The following is a 20,331-nucleotide window of genomic DNA, read 5'->3' on the forward strand; positions in this document are numbered from 1 at the left end:
TAAGGAGCTCTCATTACCTGGACCTGAAAGTGGGGAGCAGGGCGGGGGGGCGTATTTTGAATTCTCTGTTAAATTTTTATTGATTCAAGCCTAGAACAACTCAGGCTACATTATATGAAAATGTCCAGCTTGGTTAAGGCGGTGAGGAAGCTGAAGATTTTAGCACCTGAAGGTGGAGGCTTGCAGAGATGTAGACTGGGGAGCCTTATAAAATCTGGACAACTAAGAGATCTATCAACTGTTTGTGATTGAGAGTCACAGTGGATTTGATCTTTCTCAAAGCTTGTTCAAGGGGGGGCTTCTCTGTTCTGTGGGTATACCATAGCTAAATATCCAAATTTCAAAGCTGGCAAGGGCCTCAGAGATCTGTGTAATTGAAACTCCTCCTTCTGGAGATGGAGGAATGTAACATCTTGAAAGGCTAATTAATTGTTTCAGTCTCACCATCTATGAGAAGTAGGACCTTGGTCAGGACAAAATTCAGAACTTCTTCTCTTGATCCAGTAGCTCTTTCCATCACCCACCTCTTCATTTAGCAATTTATCTTGAATTTCTATACATATCTAATATTATTCCTATACATTGACACAAGACTCTGAGATGTCTACATCTACAAATGATTGATTATCAGTTTATAGCAAGATTGATCTTTAGCAGTTCTATAATATGGAAATCTGAGATTTACAGTAGATGCAAATTCTAAACTTGTGGACAATGCTGTCAAATTATGGCATAATCTGTTTCATTATTATTCTGTTTCCTTTGCATAACTGATTTTAAGTATATATAAGTGTATGCATTGATATAATACACTTTACTATTATTAAAAATCTATACATCTAGTTTTAAAGCACAATAATGTATAGTGTGTGTGTGTGTGTGTGTGTGTGTGTGTGTGTATGCTTGCACTTGTGCATTGTATATAATTGACTTGTTCTTAAAATTTTCAATTCAAGAGATCTAGTGATATGTATTTACTGGAGTTGAGAAACTCTTCTAATTGATTTTTAAGGCTGTGATCAATAATTTATAATGAAAAGTGATTTGAATAAAAAGTACAGCCCTGGCAAAACTTTTAGAACCATGTTCCTTGTTTGAACAACAAAAACTTGTAGGGTGCCTTCCTAATGTGGGTCATTAGGTTAAAGTGCAGAAGGGTTAGATAGTTTAAAGGTTTTAGGATCTTATCCAGCAAGGTAAGGGAAACCCTTGAAGAGCTTTAGCTTGAGCATGACAAGGTCAGATTTATCCTTTAGGAAGGACATTCTGGTGGCCATGTGAAGTGGGAAAAAGGCAGCAAGGGGACCATTTTAGAGGCAATTTCCAGGCTAGGTCGGAAGTGAAGAGGGCCTAGTCTTAGGCAGTGGCAGTAAAGGTGGATATGGAGCTATCAACTTGTGGAAATCTTGAGAGAATGAGGTCATCCGGGAAAGTAGGTGGAGTGAGAAAGGAAGGTACTTATACAACAGCACTAGTTGAAGAAAGGAAGAGGTGCCCACAAAGGACTAAGTACTGGGCCCAAGAAACAGGAAGCAAACCAGCAGGGAATGTATCTGGAAGTTAAAGGAAAAGGTAGATGGAGGGTGGACAGTGTCTAACACAGGAGAGGTCAAGTGAGATAGGCGTAGGTCCATTGGATTCAACCCCTAGGAAATGATGGGCAGAAATAGAGGAAGAGTATTGGTAGGTTCAGTTGTTTGGGGTACTGTACAATGAGAAACAATCATTTATTTTGATGCTGTTCTCCAGATACAATCAGAAATTTTGAAAGAAAGGCACACACTTAAATTCAGACCAAACAGACACTTTCATAGTTTGGTGACTCCTGTTGTGAGTCACTCAGACTTACACTTAAGTCTTAGAAAATGACCAGTTATATTTTCTGATAAATTAATGGTGGTAAGAACAACACAACAAACATTTATTCAGTGCTTAATATGTACCATGCCCTTTTTTAAAGTACTTTACATGGATTATTTCATTTAATCCTCCAAATAATCCTATTAAGTAGATAATGTTATTATCCTCACTTAACAGTTGAGACAGCTGAGGTTCAGAGAGAATAACACAGTGTAAGTAATAGGGCTGGTATTAGTAACCAAAGAATTTGGCTCCAGAGTCAAATTCTTAATGCCAAAAAATGTGCTTTACTTCTATGTATTGGTATCACTAAAAAATAGCATTTAGAATATTAAACTAAAGAAAAAATGGTGTAAATCAGTCAATATTTACTAACGTGCCCCTTGTTTCTTCATTTATCCCCTTAAAAGTTCTCACAGACATGAGAGATTTTTATTAGGGAACCCTATCTAAAAGAAATCCACATTTTTAAGGGGAAGAAGGGGGAGGCCTGAGTTTATGCAGTTCTGTTTATAAAATGGGCAAGAGGAGGGATTCAGGACAGTCAGTTAGATTGGACTCTGAGAATAATTTTATAAAGGAGGCAGATTCTGGGTAGTCATTTAGTGAAGAGGGATGAGGTAGTTGGATTTTCCATACTCTCAAGTGCACCAGTCCTGGTGGGTATGGGGAATATTGTGCAAGTTTACAAGTTAGAGAGTAAGTCTCACTGAGCAATGTAAGAGAATGTGGGAACTAAAATACTGGAGAGTCAACTGGCAGATGACCATGAAGCCCAGGATCAGAACTATATTATATTTTTATTTTTTAAATGTGTTTATTTTATTTATTTATTTTTGGCTGTGCTGGGTCTTCATTGCTGCATGCGGGCTTTCTCCAGTTGCAGCGAGCGGGGGCTACTCTTTGTTGCGGTGCACAGGCTTCTCATTGCGGTGGCTTCTCTTGTTGCAGAGCATGGGCTCTAGGCACACGGGCTTCAGTAGTTGTGGCACGCGGGCTCAGTAGTTGTGGCTCCTGGGCTCTAGAGCGCAGGCTCAGTAGTTGTGGCTCACGGGCTCAGTGTCTTCACGGCATGTGGGATCTTCCTGGACCAGGGCTCAAACCCGTGTCCCCTGCACTGGCAGGTGGATTCTTAACCACTGTACCACCAGGGAAGCCTCAGGATCAGAAATTTATGAGAATGTGAAGGTCACAAAGAGTGATTTTGGAATATGAATGAAAACTCAGCTAGTGGGTCATGGTCTTCTTTAGGTAAACACTGTAATCAAACTACAGGTTGGTTTTAGAGCTGGATTCAGAGACTTTAGTAATTTAGATCATTGGGTCCATTTAAATGAAAGAGTTCTTAACCTTTATTAACTTCATTTTGTTTCAAAAATTAGATGTAAATCATCTTTCATATTACATGGGAAATTTTAACAGTATCCTCCTGGCAATAAAGTCAAAGAAACCTTTAACCATTTTTTTATAGGATGGATTGTTCTTAAAGGATCAAACCATCTTTTCTAGTTTTCTCCCCCATTTTATCACTTAAGAAATATTTTAAATACATATCTGTTTTTAAATAAAACCCATGTGTTTGAATTATTTTGCTATTCATCTCCTTCATCTTTGGGGACTATTCCTTTATCTTTGACTTCATGTTTCCACTCTATGGCCACACAGATGTGTCATCACAATGACAACCTACCTAATGCTTATTGTCAGCACATACATTTTTGTTTTAAGAACTCATTAGTACCCATGAAGTGCTTCTTTTTCAAGAGCAATGAAAATGATACCCTTTTAGCTTCTCTGTTAATGAGGAATTAAAACAAATGCCACAGTTTCAAAAATATTTGGAAAAAAGGGACATGGAAGACTTCCCTGGTGGCGCAGTGGTTAAGAATCCACCTGCCAATGCAGGGGACACGGGTTCGGGCCCTGGTCTGGGAAGATCCCACATGCTGCAGAGCAACTAAGCCCATGAGCCACAACTACTGAGCCTCCACTCTAGAGCCCATGAGCCACAACTGCTGAACCCGTGGCGTGCCACAACTACTGAAGCCCACGCGCCTGGAGCCCATACTTACAACAAGAGAAGCCACTGCAATGAGAAGCCCGCACACCGCAAAGAAGAGTAGCCCCCGCTCTCCGCAGCTAGAGAAAGCCCGTGCACAGCAATGAAGACCCAACACAGCCAAAAATAAATAAACAAATAATAATTTAGTTAGAAAGAAAGAAAGAAAGAAACAAACAAACAAACAAAGGGGACATGGATCTAAATGAAGAATGGGGTGTTAATGTTCAAACTAGCTCACTTTTTAAATCGCATCCCATGTGCCACACACTGACCTATGCTTCTCTCTCATTTTATTCTCGTAATGCCCCATGAGACAGGTACTATTATTATCCTTATTTCACATACAAGGATGCTGAGGTTGAGACTTGCTCAAGGTTACACAGTAAGTAAATGGTGTTAAATGGCATGGCGATTCTGACTTTAGAACAGACACACTTAGAATCTCCTTGTCCTCTTCCTCCTCCTAAGATGACGCGTTACATTTCCTGTAGTGTTTTGCAATTAATAACTATACATGCCAGACAAACCAAGTCCTCAATAATTTCAGATTCTTGTATTTATCATTATGACTAGCAATTATGAAAAATCTGAATGTTTAAGAATGAGCTGTGGGGCTTCCCTGGTGGCACAGTGGTTGAGAGTCCGCCTGCCGATGCAGGGGACACGGGTTCGTGCCCCGGTCCGGGAAGATCCCACATGCCGCGGAGCGGCTGGGCGCGTGAGCCATGGCTGCTGAGCCTGCGCGTCTGGAGCCTGTGCTCCGCAACGGGAGAGGCCACAGCAGTGAGAGGCCCGTGTACCACAAAAAAAAAAAAAAAAAAAAAAAAAAAGCATGAGCTGTGAATATAATTGCAAAGTAGAAATGGAACCTGTCTTTTCTTACTGGAGGTAGTTGGAGGGATGGTATGAATCCATTTTACTTGCTTAGAATTGCTGGACTCTGTGTAACTCACTCTGGAAAACTTGGATTCAGAAATGTGAGGTTGTTTATATTATTCATATCAACATTCCTCAGGAATGTTGATTTTCCTGCTGGGCTCCTTAATATACCACAGAAGCATGCCTGACACTGCCCTCTTGTGTCATCATGCCTGCTGAGCTGGGGACCTGTAGGTCTAAGTGCCCATGGCGCTGGTTCTAGAATCGCTGTTGCTCTGTCCTTAAATGAGATACTGTATGCTGAGGTTCAGTAGTCTCAAAAGGCTGACTCCTAAGCCTGGAAGAAGGAACAAGGGTCTAGAACCAAAACCTGAAGAGGTTTAGTTCATAAATGGAGGCCGAGTGATACCTCAGTGCCTTAAGCTCTAACACTGGGAAGAGAATGATTTAGAGCAGTTCTTAATTCCTAATCCAGTTCTTAATCCAGGAAACACAGACCCTTAAATGGTTCATAAAAGGACTTCAGGGTGGGGCATTCAACCCCCTTAAATTGTCCATGAATTTTTCATGGGAGAGAGTCTGCATAGATTTCACTGTTTCATCAGCTTTGCTAAGAGATTGAAGTTGACAAAGAACAAGTATGTTTTTCAAGAGCCTAAGGAAAGAGAAGGTTGAGAAAGGAAGGATTTCACATATCTCCATATTTAATTAGAACTGAAGAATTCTCTAGACTGCATTCAGTGTGGCCATAAAGTCTGGAAATATGCATGCTATTATCTTATCATGTACTATAATGTAATAACAATAAACTAGCTATTACGTATTTGTCCATGGTCCCCGACTTGGTGGCCATTCTGTATCCATGCCTAAGAGTGGAAGTGCCAGGTGGTAGGGTCTGCAAAATACTACTCATTTTTACAGAATAATGCAAAATCATTTCCAAAGCACTTGTACCAATTTTTCCTCTTAATTTTTGGCAATCTAATAGGTGTGAGGTGAAATTATACTGTGGTCTTTATTCGTATTTCTCTGATTGTTAATGAAGTTGACTGTATTTTCATATGATACCTCACCAAACTTTTTGTCCATTTTTCTAATGAGTTGTTTTACCATATGTTCATTAATTTGCCTGATTTCTTTGTATGTTCTGCATGGTAGTCTGTATTCAGTTACATATGCCACAGATATTTTCTCCCAGTTTGTGTCTTGTGCTTTTACTTTTCCATCATGTCTCTTAATGAACAGAATTTCTTAAATTTAATGTAGTTAAATTTATAATTTTTTCTTTTATGGTTAACATTTTTGTATTTTATTTAAAAAATCCTTCCTTACCCCAGAATCAGAAAGACATTTTCTTCTAAAGTGTTTTAAAGTTTTGCCTTTTGCCGTTAAGTCCATTTTCCAGAATCGATTTTTGTGTATAATATGAAGTAGACATCCAATTAAATTTTTCTTTCTCAGAGGGACAGCCAATTATTCTAACATCATTTATTGTCTAGTCTCACTTTTCCCCAGTATCTACAGTTCCTTCTGTACTATGTGTTGTGGTTTCTGTTTCTAGACCATTAATTCTATCTTATTGGTCTCTAATCTATCCCTGCACAAGTACCACACTGTCCTAATTATAATGGCTTCATAATAAGTCTTTATATCTTAAAAAGAAACTCTTCTTCATGAGTACCTTGTCTATTATTATTTCTTTACTCTTGAATATAAATTTATTCCAATGTATATATTTATGAGTATATATTTTAACATTTATAAATACATTTGTATATACTTTGTACATATTTGTATAACTTATAACTCTATTCCTGAGTGTTTTCCTTAGGGACCCCCTTGTACATGTGCACCATGCATAAAAATATTTGTAGCAATTTTATATAATAATATATATATTATCATACATAGTTATATATATTATTACTATATATATTATATGATAGCAAAAACTTGTAAACAACTCATATTTCATTAAAAGGAGAAAAGAGAAATAAATGTATTTAATATTATACAGCAGTGAAAAGCAATGAAGTAAAATTGCTAATGACAATGGAGGTGAATCTTGGAAGCATAAGGTAAGATCAGTAAATCAAGTCCCGTAAGACCTTTTCTATAATGTTCATAAATGACCAAGATTAAACAATGTTGCATAAGCATACATGCATATAGGTGAGAATGCATATATGCATATGTGTAGTAAATAAGGGAATTAAGAACACAAAATTCAGCCAAGTGGTAATTTCTGGGAAACAGGGAAAAGAATGGAATGGAAAGAAACACGTAGAAGAAATAAGTTATTGGTGATATTCTGGCTCATGGGCTGGAGTGGGTTTCCAGGTATTCAATATACTACTATAATTTATAACTTGCATATATCTTCTATATATTCTCTTGCATGTGTCAATTGTATTAAAAAGAAAATAAAAGGGAAAACAAGTTGAAGGAGCTATTTAATAGATTTATAAATATAAGCAGCTTGATTACGTTGCTTACTTCCATTTCTGGGAAACTCAGACTCTTCTGTTGTTTCTCTTTGTGTGTGTTTTAATAAGAGCAACTCTGGTTGGCAGGCAGTAGCAGAGATGCAAAGGTGCCAAGAGTGTATTTGCCAGCATCCCCTGGTTAATTCTTATCAACCACAAAGCCCTCTGTTTTTCCTCTCTCTTCCCTTATCTATCTTCACCTTCTCTCTTCTTTCTCCCCACTCTCTTCCCCTCCATCCCAACCGTGTTTTTCTCACTGTCCCCTGAGACTCTGTCTGGGCTGCTGCTCTCTGAGACTCCATTTTCAGTAGGCTGCAACACAGCAGAGCTCGGGAGGCTGTGTTGAGTCAGCCTAGAAGGCCCCATGCCTCCTCAGTGCATTCATTTACTCTCTAGATACGGAGCTGGCACAGTAATAGCTGTCACTGATGTCAAAGAGAAAAATAAATGTGCTGCTGCCCTGACACAGCCAAATGAGAAAAAAATAATCTCTAATCTGTCAAGTACAGCCCGAGCTGCTTAGCAGTGTGGTTTCTCATATCCATATCACAGCAGGCACGGGCTGTATTTCTGGCAGCAAAGAGGAGAGTGAAGTTTATGAGGAAAAGAAACAAAAGGGAGGGAGGAAGGGACTGTGGAGAACATCAGAGATGTAGTTTGGAGGTAAAGGAGGTGAAGCTGTCAGAGCACCATATGGATCTATGCATTAGTTACCACGTTACTCCTTCTATCACAGCCTTGAAGATGTTAGGAATAAGAATGACAGCACAGGACAGAGAAAAGTAAACAAATTCTGAAAGATTCAAAAAGGAAAGCAAATAAAACCTAACTCCAAATTAGGAAGAGAAATGCTGAAAATCATGTAGAACGAACAAAATATGTGAGATTGTCGACATGGAAAAAGAGAAATATATAATAATAAAAAAAGTATAAAAATAATTGAAACAATCTATTCTGAAAAAGAATTTACCTGATAAGTCTTATTATTAAATAATGTATTCTAAAGATTCTAACTATGGGATTCCTTTTAAATGAAATATTCAAGTCTTGGAATTACCTAGTTTATCTTCATTCTTCATTACCCTTGGACACAAAGTCAAACATTTTTCTCAATTTGACCAAAATCTGATGGAGAAGATTTAAATGTGGCTCCGCTTCTACATGCACACACACACACCACAACCCTTGCAGACAAAAGGTAAAAAAAAAAATAAGGAAAATAGATCAGTTATCTGTTGCTGTGTAACAAACCACTCCCCAAACTTAGTGGCTTAAAACAGCTATTTTATTAGTTCACAATTCTGTAGCTCAACAATTTAGGTTGGACTCAGATGAGCAGTTCTGTGGTTCTCATCTGAGGTCACTCATGTGACCACAATCATCTGGGGCTTGACAGGGATTGGGTGGTCTAACATGGGTTCACTCAAATGTCTGGTGGCTGATTCTGATTATTAGCTGGTTGGTCTGGGGACTCAGTTCTGTTCCATGTAACCTCTCACCCACCAGTAGGCTAGTCCTGGCTTTTTTCCATGATGGTCTCAGGGCAGCATTCCAAGATGATGAGAACCGAAGTGCAAGACTCTTAAGGCTCGGTCCCAGAAGTCTTGCAATATCACTTTCACTGCATTGTATTGGTCAAATTATCACAAGAGCAGCCAAGATTCAAGGCATGGGGAAATAGGCTTCAGCTCTGGATGCAGGTTGTGATAAAGTCACATTACAAAGCGGTATGCATACAGGGATGGGAAAATTAGTGTGGTCTTCCTTGCAAATATTCTACCACAGGAAGGAACTATAAAATATCTTCAGAGATATCAAGGTAAGAGCTGGCATTAAAAAATGGGACTCAAAACTTGGTGTGAAACCTATGGCTACGAAAGGAAAACATGATGGAGAATCAAGTTGACCTTAGAAAGGCTAACTCACCAGCCTTCTCTGTTAGACTTCCCGATGTTCTGAAAAGAGTAATAATGAATCTGTACCCTGATGACTTAAGTGACTTTCGAAGAAGTATCTTATAACATTCTATGTTTGGATATAAAATTTTATGCAAAAATTTACAAAAGTTCAAAGGAAATAAAGAAGAGAGCATGGCTCACTAAGATTTTATGCTACCAAAGCAAATGACATTCGTGGAAAATTGAGCCCCGCTCAGCTAGAGTGGAGAATTATGGAAGAGTTTTATTTCATTTGAGAATTTCAGTTGCTCTGTTTCCCACCAGTGATGCTAAGAATGTGGAAGCAAAGGTGTGGCCATGTTAGCTGTAAAGGCAACAACATCCTTGCTGAGGAGGTTTCTTTCATGACTGCACATCCCCTGTCAAGGGCTGTCATAACAAACCTGATTTGCATCCACTATTGTCTGACTGATTGTGGTGCTTTGGGAAAGGGTGGAGCTTTGGAGACGACTAAAGCTTGATCTTGGCAGCTTATTCATTTTGCCTGAACAGTTTAAGAAGAAATAAGTTTAAGGAGTTATGCCACATGGCCTTTATTGTATGTTTTCAGGGCCTTGAAAATTACCTTAAAAATGGAAACCCATGAATCTTTCACTAAACTATAAGTTACATTGCCAAAACTGTCCAACTTACCTGTGTGCTCCTCCCCATTCTCCTTCCCCCCCATCCCCAGAGGTAAATCTTACGCTGAATTTTTATTTATAGTCTTTCCACGAGCTTTCGAACTTTATAAAAACAGTATTATACTTTATGTCATCAAGCCATTTTCTTTATTCCCCCCACTCATGACTTTTCTAAGATTCATCCATGTTATGGTTTTTAGCTGTAGCTCATTCACTGTCATTGGTAACATGCAAATGTGAGAATATTCCACACTTTACTTATTCTCTTATTGATGGAGTTGCTTCTATCTATGAGTATTCTTTTTTTTTATAAAGCTGCATTTATTTTTGTTTGTTTGTTGTTTTTAATTAATTTATTTATTTTTGGCTGCGTTGGGTCTTCGTTGCTGCACGCGGGCTTTCTCTAGTTGCGGCGAGCAGGGGCTACTCTTCATTTCGGTGTGCAGGCTTCTTATTGCGGTGGCTCCTCTTGTTGCAAAGCATGGGCTCTAGGCGCACGGGCTTCAGTAGTTGTGGCACGCAGGCTCAGTAGTTGTGGCGCACGGGCTTAGTTGCTCTGCGGCATGTGGGATCTTCCCAGACCAGGGATCGAAACTGTGTCCCCTGCATTGGCAGGCGGATTCTTAACCACTGCGCCACCAGGGAAGTCCCATCTATGAATATTCTTGTACAAGTCACCTGCGGCTCTTGTAAAAGATTCTTTAAACAATGAACTTGAAATGGAATGTGTGATACCACATTGTTTTCCAAAGTGGTATCCCTACCAGCTGGTGTGTTTCCATTGCACCACATCCTCACCAGTGCTTAGTATTGTCAGACTTCATGATCAATTTGTCTAGCCCTGTGACAGTATCACACTACTTTAATCATTGTTGCCTTCTAGTAATTAATTCAGTATTTCATAGGAACAACCTTACCCTCCTCCCCACCACACACACCCTACAATATTCCTTATGAGTGTCATAGCTCTTTGGATCTCTTTATTTTACTGTAAAAATTTTAGAATCATCTCATCAGATTCTTTGACTCACTGTGCTGGTATTTTGATTAGAATTGCATCAAATCTATAGATCAATTTAGGGAAAGCTGACATATTTATGATATTGCCTTTCTATTCTTAAAATCTGATATCTCTTTTTACTTACGTTTTCTTTAAGTCTTCCAATAACAGTCTTGGACAAATTTTACTAAATTTATTCCTAGGAATATTGTATTATATTATAAATGGTTTTATTTTCAACATTTCATTTTCTTAGTGTTGCAATTTAGCAGTCTTTGAAAAGCAATAAAATGGCCCATTTCTAACTGGCCTGGAGCTTACAGTCTACAAGGGAGGCATTCATGAGGGAATCACATAAACACATGGAAAAGCACAACTACAGAGAGTGTGAGCAAGGAGAAGTGAATGCTGCAAAGAGATCAGAGACTTGGAGGATCTGCTTGAGGCTTGGGTCTGGAGTGATAAGAGCTCTGACGGGGTAGGTAGAGGGAGCTGTGGGAGCACAGTAAGGAAGCCAGGAGAGGCTTCCAGGGAAATGACTTCTAACCTGAGATCTTACATTTATTTCAAAGGAGGAACCCAGGAAAAGATCTGAGAGAAGACATTTCAGGCAGAGAGTATAGCACGTGGGAGGCCAGCAGCAAGGTGAAACTTTAGTTCTGGCTTTTGTCCAGGGCCAGAGTATGGACAGGAAGCAGTAGGAGATACACAGGGTGAGGGCAAAATTTTTTCTGGGAACTTGAGACCTTGTTCTGGAGTTTGGACATAACTCTGTAGGCTGTAGAGTGCTCAACAGGAGATAAGCACTTTTAAAATTTCACTCCAATTGGAATATGAAAATGGATGAGAGAAAGTCAAGGTGGGAAACAAGAGAGCAGCTAGGAGGTGATGCTACTTTAAACCTGGAGACTACTTGGTTGGATTTGAGAGCTGACTGGGAAATGGAACTGACAGGACATGGCCGTTCGTCAGATTTAGAGAAATAAAGGACATCATGGGTAACTCAGTTTTCTGGCTTCAACCATAAGCTCACTCTGAATTTGACTGTCAAATCTAGCACAGTTTGGACCTTATGTGCTATCCCCTTCCATCCTTGTCTTATGTTCCCTAATAGAATTAACCTCTTGGGGGCTTCCCTGGTGGCACAGTGGTTGAGAGTCCGCCTGCCGATGCAGGGGACACAGGTTCGTGCCCCGGTCTGGGAAGATCCCACATGCCGTGGAGCGGCTGGGCCCGTGAGCCATGGCTGCTGAGCCTGCGCGTCCGGAGCCTGTGCTCCGCAACGGGAGAGGCCACAACAGTGAGAGGCCCGCGTACCACAAAAAAAAAAAAAAAAAAAAAAAAAAAAGAATTAACCTCTTGGTAATCATGCCCTTACTTTTAGTAAAAGTCAATAACTATATTGCCAAGTGAATCAATGAATTAATGAAAAGATCTGAGAAATGTATATCCTTTGGTTGACAAAGAGGTAGTAGAAGTAACAAAAGTTTCAACAGAAGCTAGCTTTTTGGTTCATTTTTTTGGTTCCTGGCCTTGAACTGACCATTCTGCATTTACTATCTCATTTAATCTTCATAACTAACAGCAGAGATGGATAATTTCTCTTGTTCCCTTTTTGTAAGTGAGAGGTATGAAGCTCATATTGCTTAAGTAATTTTTCCAAGGCGTGACTGACTCCAGAGCTCGTACGCTAAACGCATCCTTACAACTTAAGTTGCATCTTTGTACCTGCAGCAACACCTGGAGTTTCTTAGAAATTCAGAGTCTTGGGTCTCATCCCAGACCTCCTGAGTCCTAATCTGCACATTAACAAAAGCCCTAGGTAAATTTACTATGCTGCACTTCCAAACTGGTAGTGAGATTTAATACCTTACTTAGGGATTTAGTAAGAACAGACTATAGGAATCAAGATGATTTTAACTTGCGTTTAATTCATATTACCCAGGCATCACTGAAACGAAACCAAATCAATTAATTTCAGAATTTATATCCACAAGATTTATATAGCTATCTGTGTCTGTGCACATATCTGAGTCAAATATTGTATGTGTGTTACGTAGAAGGTAATTGGTAGTTTACTGTTATTGGGGCACATAGAGCCATCTCAGTGAGAAATGCCCAAAGTTCTGGTCTAAGGGTTTCAGCAGTATCAGTGTGGGAGGTACTCTACCTGATTTAGCAATTACGCTCTGATGTCATTAAAATGAAATGGCCCCAATAAAAGGAATAGAAGTCAATCTTAACCACAGCTCTGAGATGCTTTATTGCTCTATTTCACCCTTACTTACTAATTTCCTCCACGTGAGAGGCAGCTATAAAGGTTTCCAATAGGTAAGCTACATTATCAACAGAATCATGAATATGAATGATGACATCATTTTTTTAGCATCAATGAGCAAGTTTAAACTTGAAGGTCATTGCTACTGGATGATAGGTACCTACTATCTATTTTTATATGATTCTTGACTATTTGCCCTGTGGTTGCATCTCCTTCCTCCTTGTGATTTCAACATCTATATGAATTTGACCTGCTTTTGACTGGATTTTTCTTGGCAAGTCTGTTCTAGTGCTTGGTGAAGTGGATTACTCAGTCTTTTCTTTAGCTTCTCAAGGATACCATATCACTTGGTCCCCCTCTTCAAATAAGGTGTACAACTATGAGAACTATCAACTCTAATGATGATAATTGCTTGCATTTATTGAGCATGTACTTTGTGCCAGCCACTGACATGCACTTTACACACATTAAATTCATTCATTATCACAACCCTCCATGTAAAGATTTTTCTCATCATAAGAATATACATTTCCATATTTTTTACTAAACCAATTTTTAATTTTTCCTTAGAATGTTAAAAAGTTTTTTCAAAATACTTTTATAAACATTCTTACTTATGGAAAAGACTCTTGCTGGAATTTTGTTAATATACAGTAGAAGCTTAGGGTTCTTAAGTAAGAATGTCCACAAAGACAAAAAATGAACCCCAATGTAAACTACAGACTTTAATTAATAATAATGTATCAATATTGGATTATGGTAGATGAAACTGGAGGAGAGTGAAGGGGTATATGGGTAACTATCTTGAGATTTTGAATACTTTCTACTCAATCTTTCTGTAAACCACTCAAAAAATAGTCTATTAATTAAAAAAAGAATGTCCACTTTATAAAATCTTTTACACAACCTCTTTCTTTGATAACATATAGAATATACCAGATATTTCCTATGGCCCTAGTGGTCCGATATTGGATGAAAACTAGAGGTTCTTATCCTTATCTAAACCTAGGACTGTAACTCTTTTGGGCTCATGGACTCCCAAAGTCCACTTAGCCTGTTTTAGTGGTAGCACCTTAGTTGACCAGTTTGGCAATGGCCCTACTACACTTCGTCTCTATCATAGTACTGGGGTCCTAAGAATAATAGAACTAGAAGCTGAACTCTTTATGGCTGATGGGAAACTTTCCCTCTGGTTAGCCTCCATTATATGGTGGCCACCTCCCCAATCCCTTAGAATAGGTGTTATGAGGATGATGCTTTCTTAATTGCCCAAGTTAAATCATATTTCTTCTATTTTACAGAATGGATATTAGCACTTGTGAGTTTCTTGCTTCTCCTCTTTCAGTGTCCAAACTACACTATTGACAAAGTCATGATTGAATAAAACTTTTCATGAGAGTGATCATAATGTATCATCAATCCCTAATTGGCTGTGATTCACTAATCACATTTTGCAAGATCATTTTCTCCATGGCTATGATCATAATATCTTCATTATGTTTTTCGGTTGCATGTAATGTGCCAACATTTTCTTCCCTCCAAAGTACTAACCATAATTTAGTCATTTGTTACTAATTGATTCTTTCTCTCTGCGTAATACCTGCCACTTCTGTTTCAAAGTTTACTTATGTGTTTAGTTTTTCCTGTTGATTTTGTATAGCTTGGCTTCTGTTATTGAGCTGTCCCCTATCCAGGTGACCTATGGCCTCTAACATATGTATATGTATATGTAATAGATAAATTGCTTACATGATTGTGAAGGCATTGCTTTTAATTTGCAGCAACAATATATCTCTTCTAGGTCACAAATTTAAGACTTCTACAGGAATCAATAACCTGATTATTTAACAAGTCATCCACTGTGCTTCGCAGGGCTAAATACAATTACAGCCTTATCCCAGCAGAGAGAAATTAAGAGTATAGGAAAAGGTAAGCATTATCCTCTAAGGGTGGAAAGTAGATGGAGACTCATTTGGAAGAATGTAAGTGGTTATTGTGGATGGCACATGCCTTAGGAAAACATTTTACTTTCAAATGGCCCGTTTTCATAGAAATGATACTCATGTTAGAAATATGAGCAAAGTGTACTATTCTCGTAGTCCCTTGCCCTCCTCACAAAGTGTATTCATTTGCATTTTACCACAACCATACCAGACAGGCAGAGGCAGAAATTATCCTACTTTATACATAAGAAAACTGAATATTAGAGAAGTTAAATTACTTTCTAAGATACTTTTTTTCATTAGTATTTGTCAAAACTGGAAGTAATATCTGTTTTTTCCAATTCCTAGATCTCTTCAAATGCTTTACATCCTTGGTTAAGGGCTATCCCACTCTTGAAATCTATTCTCTTGCTGATCATTCAATACAACAAGTGAAATTTGAGACTTATAATAGACATGATAAATAATAACCGTGTATTACGTACACTGCAGGTATACATATATACATATGTATAATACATACACATGTGTACATAATATATATATACATACCTACGCATGCACACACATGCAACACACAGACACACCACTTTCAATTTTTAATTAAATTTTTTTACATCTATTATTTTAACTGCCTATCAAGACAGCAGGGATGTGAGATTTCCCCCCAAAGACATCCCTGAGCTAGATCCAGAAATGAATATAAATCCAGTGAGATTGTTTAGGACACTGGAGGTGTAATTTCATGTCATTGCAAGAGTCCTACATTAGAAATAGTGCTGTGTTCACAGAATTTTGGAGAACTGTATTTAGTTGATCTCTAGAGGAAATTACATACACAGGGCATGCAAGTCAACCAGCATTAACTCACTCAATGGCAGCCCAAATTATACTTTTTAAGAGCTGTGTCTCTAATCTCAGATTCAACTGTTCTGTTACTTCCACTGATGTTCAGTTTAGCTTGGCTACTTCTAATGAACAATTCTTTGTAAGGAAATCGATTTTCCTGTTGGGAAAAAGTACAGAAGTTTCCCCAAAGGTTTTTCTCTCTTTCCTTCTAAATTTAACTAACTTTCCATATATCAGGTTATGAAAATACAGCTATTTTTAAAGATATTTTCTTACATAGTTGCCAGATGATTTCCAACCCTCCTTTTTCTCTTCCTCCCTGCCTCCCAGATGGATACGTTTACAAGGGACATAGTTAAGCACGGATATACAGTTCCAAAAGCCATTCTCTGACTCCATTCCTCCCATTTTGAAGAATTTCAGCATTCAGTAATAGTTATGGGATTTTTGTTTTAAAGTTTTACAAGATGAAAGGGACTTTACTTAAACCTTGAGTTATTCATAGCTATTTAGATACTTTGAAACATATTTTGAGCAATGTTAGTACTCTTCAGGCAATGTAGCTATGAGAACATGTCAAGTTTTTTACAACCTTGCTGTAAGAGGAAAGGCCATGAGCACAATGCTGCTGAGAGTGTTATCTGCAGACTGGTGCTGGTCTGTGAGCTGGGTTCTATTAGATTTGGAAAAATAATTACAAAAACTGAGAATAAGCATTTAGGAATATCCACAGTCATTTGATATCTGTTGAATTTAATAATAAAATACTTGGACTTGCATTTTGTGTAATGTAAAAATGCAATTTATGCAGCATTTCATTTTTATTGCATTTTACAAAAGTATCAGTGGCAGTAGTTTAGAATTAATAATAATAATAATTAATAATTGATTAATGCTCCTTCACCACAGAGAGTTTGAGAAGCAGTGCTCAAGGAGGTCAATTCAAAAATGTCCTTATGGTAGGGGTATTTCATAGAGGAAAAGAAAATGGTTAGGTTATGGTTTAAATGGCTAGGTTATGGTTTAAAAAAAGTTTGGTTAAAGTCCACTAGGTGGATAACTAGTTTCTCAGAACAAATCTTAATTCCATTAAAGTTCATTGGAAAATTACTTAAGCATTTTTATGAGATGACAGTTTTTCAAGAAGGAGATTTTTAATTTAAGATATATATAAAAATATAACTCAGATAAACTTTGCTTCAAATTTTCTTTTATTGGAGTCAGGGAGGAAAGGCAGGCAGTTCAGTTGTATACTTGAAATCTAACCTGACTACGTTTCTTCCTGATGTAAACTTTCCATATTGAGTAAATTTCTTTGAGGCAGCTGGACTTCAAGTAACTCTGGCTATCTAGTTTTTAATAAAAATGGCTGTTTTCCAAGATGGGTCCAGTAGAACTGAGATTCAGGCATGATCTCAGTGATGGGTACACCAACACCAGCCTAGTATTTTTAAGAAAGAGAGAATGGGGCCAAGGAAGAGGTGATAAAAATGCCTTTTGGTGGCCTCCTTAGTTCCCCAAAGAACTAAACTAATGCATCTTTCACCAGATAAGATATTCAATTCCTGAATGTTGTGAGTTGCTTCCCCAGAAGAAAAATTTTATATTGAAAATATATCTTAGCATTCTCTTAAGTGAGTTTACAAAATTCTTATGATGGGAAATGTTCAAAATTTGCAGTCTTTCTAAAATAACAAACACATGTAGGGATAGATTTTCCTCAGTTGAAGCAACATTCCTACCATGGTGTGAAATTCATTCATGTTGAAGGGGAAAGTATTGGTAAAATATTGCTTCAAAACATTACTTATAATTGAAAAGAATTCTGATCTAGAAAAATATCCCCCCCCCTCAGATTTTCAAATTTTAACATCTAATAATATTTGTAAGACTTTTTGTTTTATTAATTTGAATTTTAGTCTTTTTTTTTCCCTCCAGTTACACGGTTTTTAAAAATCCATAAGTCTGTAGAAGAAGTTATAGTTATGGGAAATAGCTTTTATTTTACATGGCATATTCCTGCTTTATCCTTTTTAAAAAATGGGGAGAAAATAAATAAATAATTATATATCTTAAAAATAAATAAAAATAAAATAAAGGGGGGGGGAGAAAACATTACAAATTATATTCCTTAGAATGGAAGAGTTGACTTTATAATGCTTTAGAGTTTGTTTTCATCACCTGCCTTGCTGTTCAGATTTTTTCAGATGTTCACATGTTTTCTTACTAGTTTACAACTTCACTGGGTAAGTCCATTAAATCACTATGAAGAACATCTCAATAGGGGGAAATTCCCTTAACAAAATCTGGTTTGAAGAGATGGAGAAAAATTATACAATTTCCACAAAGGTATAAATAAAAGATCTAATGATAATCTTTATACCTATTCCTTTTGAAGGATAGGAATAATATATAGCTTATTATTACATGTATTAAAATCCTTTCAAACTGCCATTATATTAAATAAACACATGTTTTGAGAAAGCAGAATAGTAAATTAGTTTTTTAAATTGTGATGTTTTAGATTTAAAGAACATACATTTAAATTTTGAAGGTGATAGATTTTATTTAGAACATGATAAGGATGTGTATATTTTCTCAGTGTCCCGAGAATTTGCATGTAAACTAGAGTCAGAGCACAAAACAGATTGATAAAGCTACACCCCTTGCTTTTTAACCACTAACTCCCACACAGAGTTGAAGCCAGATTTTAGCAGTGTTTAAAGGCACCGTAGAGTGTTATCATAAGTTTACATTTCAAGATCATTTCAAAGTTACAATCTTTTGCCTATTGGAAAGAAAAGTTGGAACTTCAAAAAAGTCTGTTTCAATAAGCAGATGTGAAAAGCCATTTTGGTAAAATTAGTTGTGGATTTCAGACTCAAGGCAAACCCTAAATATGTGAAGAATGGAGTGTGGATTATATTAAAATGGATGTTAAACAGGAGGGGGCAACTATCACCACCTAGGAAGCTGAAACTCCATTCCAAAATCAACAGAATGAAATAATTATACACAGTAAACGATACACCAGCTGTAGCTCAGCAGCCATTGGCTTTTATACTGTGCCCTCTGGTGGGAAAATTTATAAATCCCAATTTTAACAGTTTCGAACTGACTCAACAAGGTTTATTATTTCTTATTTCTGGGCTTTATGTATAATCAAACTTTAACCTAAGGGAGAATATGTACTGATTTTTTGAGGCAGAGCTGCCTACGGCATCAACTAATCCAACCTCCCAGTTTTACCTGGAGATGATAAATAATTTAGTCAGGCTTAAGAAAAAGTGAACTATTTATTATTCAGTTCTCCTTTGTCCCAGGAAAGTATTAATTATTGGATACCTCTTAAGTGCCAGACACTATATAATCATCATTTCATTTAACCTCATTAACTCTGAATTCAGTCCAATACTTTCCCTCTTCATTTCCCTGTTACCTTAAGGTCTTCCCAGAGCTAAAACCTCATCTCCAGTCTACTCATATTTGCAAATACAGGTTTTAAATGTTATTTGCTTCCTCTCCCCTTTCAGAGAGGGCCAAGGAGGGGCAAGACCAGCAGGGTAGGGGTGGGTCCCAGGAGGTGCTGCTCTCTTTTGACTAGTGAGACCCGGGGTCCTTCACACAAGTCAGCAATGGGACTGGGAAATCCAACTCCAGGTCACCTATCCGGGGCCAGGTGGGGACAGAAGTCCATGGCAGTGGGCCACAGTAAGGCTTGTGAAGCTGAAAAAGCTGAGGTGAAAATGAACCAAGGAGGCAGGGGAGAGGAGGGCCCTGGGGTAGGGGCAGGGGATGGCTGGAACACGATGGGGCATTTTCACCCAGCCTTGGGCTTGTCCACATATGCTAGGTCAGTTTGAAAGGCTCAGAGTTGGCAAATATGTACATAATATGAACATTTTTAGAATCAGAAAATGTTGCAACAATATGTAGTTCAACTTTCGGTTTTTTAAAGGTTGTCTTCTTTCCTTCTTTATAATATGATACATGATGCACATAATAATAATATAATAGCTAACCTTATAGGCCATCTTTTATGTATGTATTTTGTTCCAAGCCTTTCCTATATCTTAGTCCATTCAGTCCTCACAAACACCTCATGGAGTGGATGGTAGTGTTGTCCTCAGTTTGCTGGTGAGGAGACCACAGCCCAATGGGAATAGGAACCGTGACAGATGTCACATGGACAGTACGTGTGAAGAGCTGAGGTTCAAACCCAGGCCAGCCGGCTTCAACCTATGCTCCTAACCAATATGCCATGCCTGTTATGAAGCATAATAATAAATCAAGCACCTATAAACCCTTAGCTCAATCTTAGAAATGAAAGGCATCACTGGTAGGGACAGTGTGACGATCAGTGCCACACTGAAGTGGCTTTTACTGGCTCACA

The 20,331-nt window shown here is 37.8% G+C and overlaps 1 protein-coding gene across 2 annotated transcripts in view; it reads left to right on the forward strand.

Moving 5' to 3' along the window:
- Positions 1 to 20,331, forward strand: part of SLC9A9 (solute carrier family 9 member A9) — a gene marked incomplete at both ends in the record, with an annotated part of 539,820 nt that overhangs the window by 45,385 nt on the left and 474,104 nt on the right. The window lies entirely within an intron of this gene.

This window comes from Leucopleurus acutus, assembly GCF_964270905.1.
Source record: "Leucopleurus acutus genome assembly, chromosome: 5".
NCBI classification, from domain to species: Eukaryota; Metazoa; Chordata; class Mammalia; order Artiodactyla; family Delphinidae; genus Leucopleurus; species Leucopleurus acutus.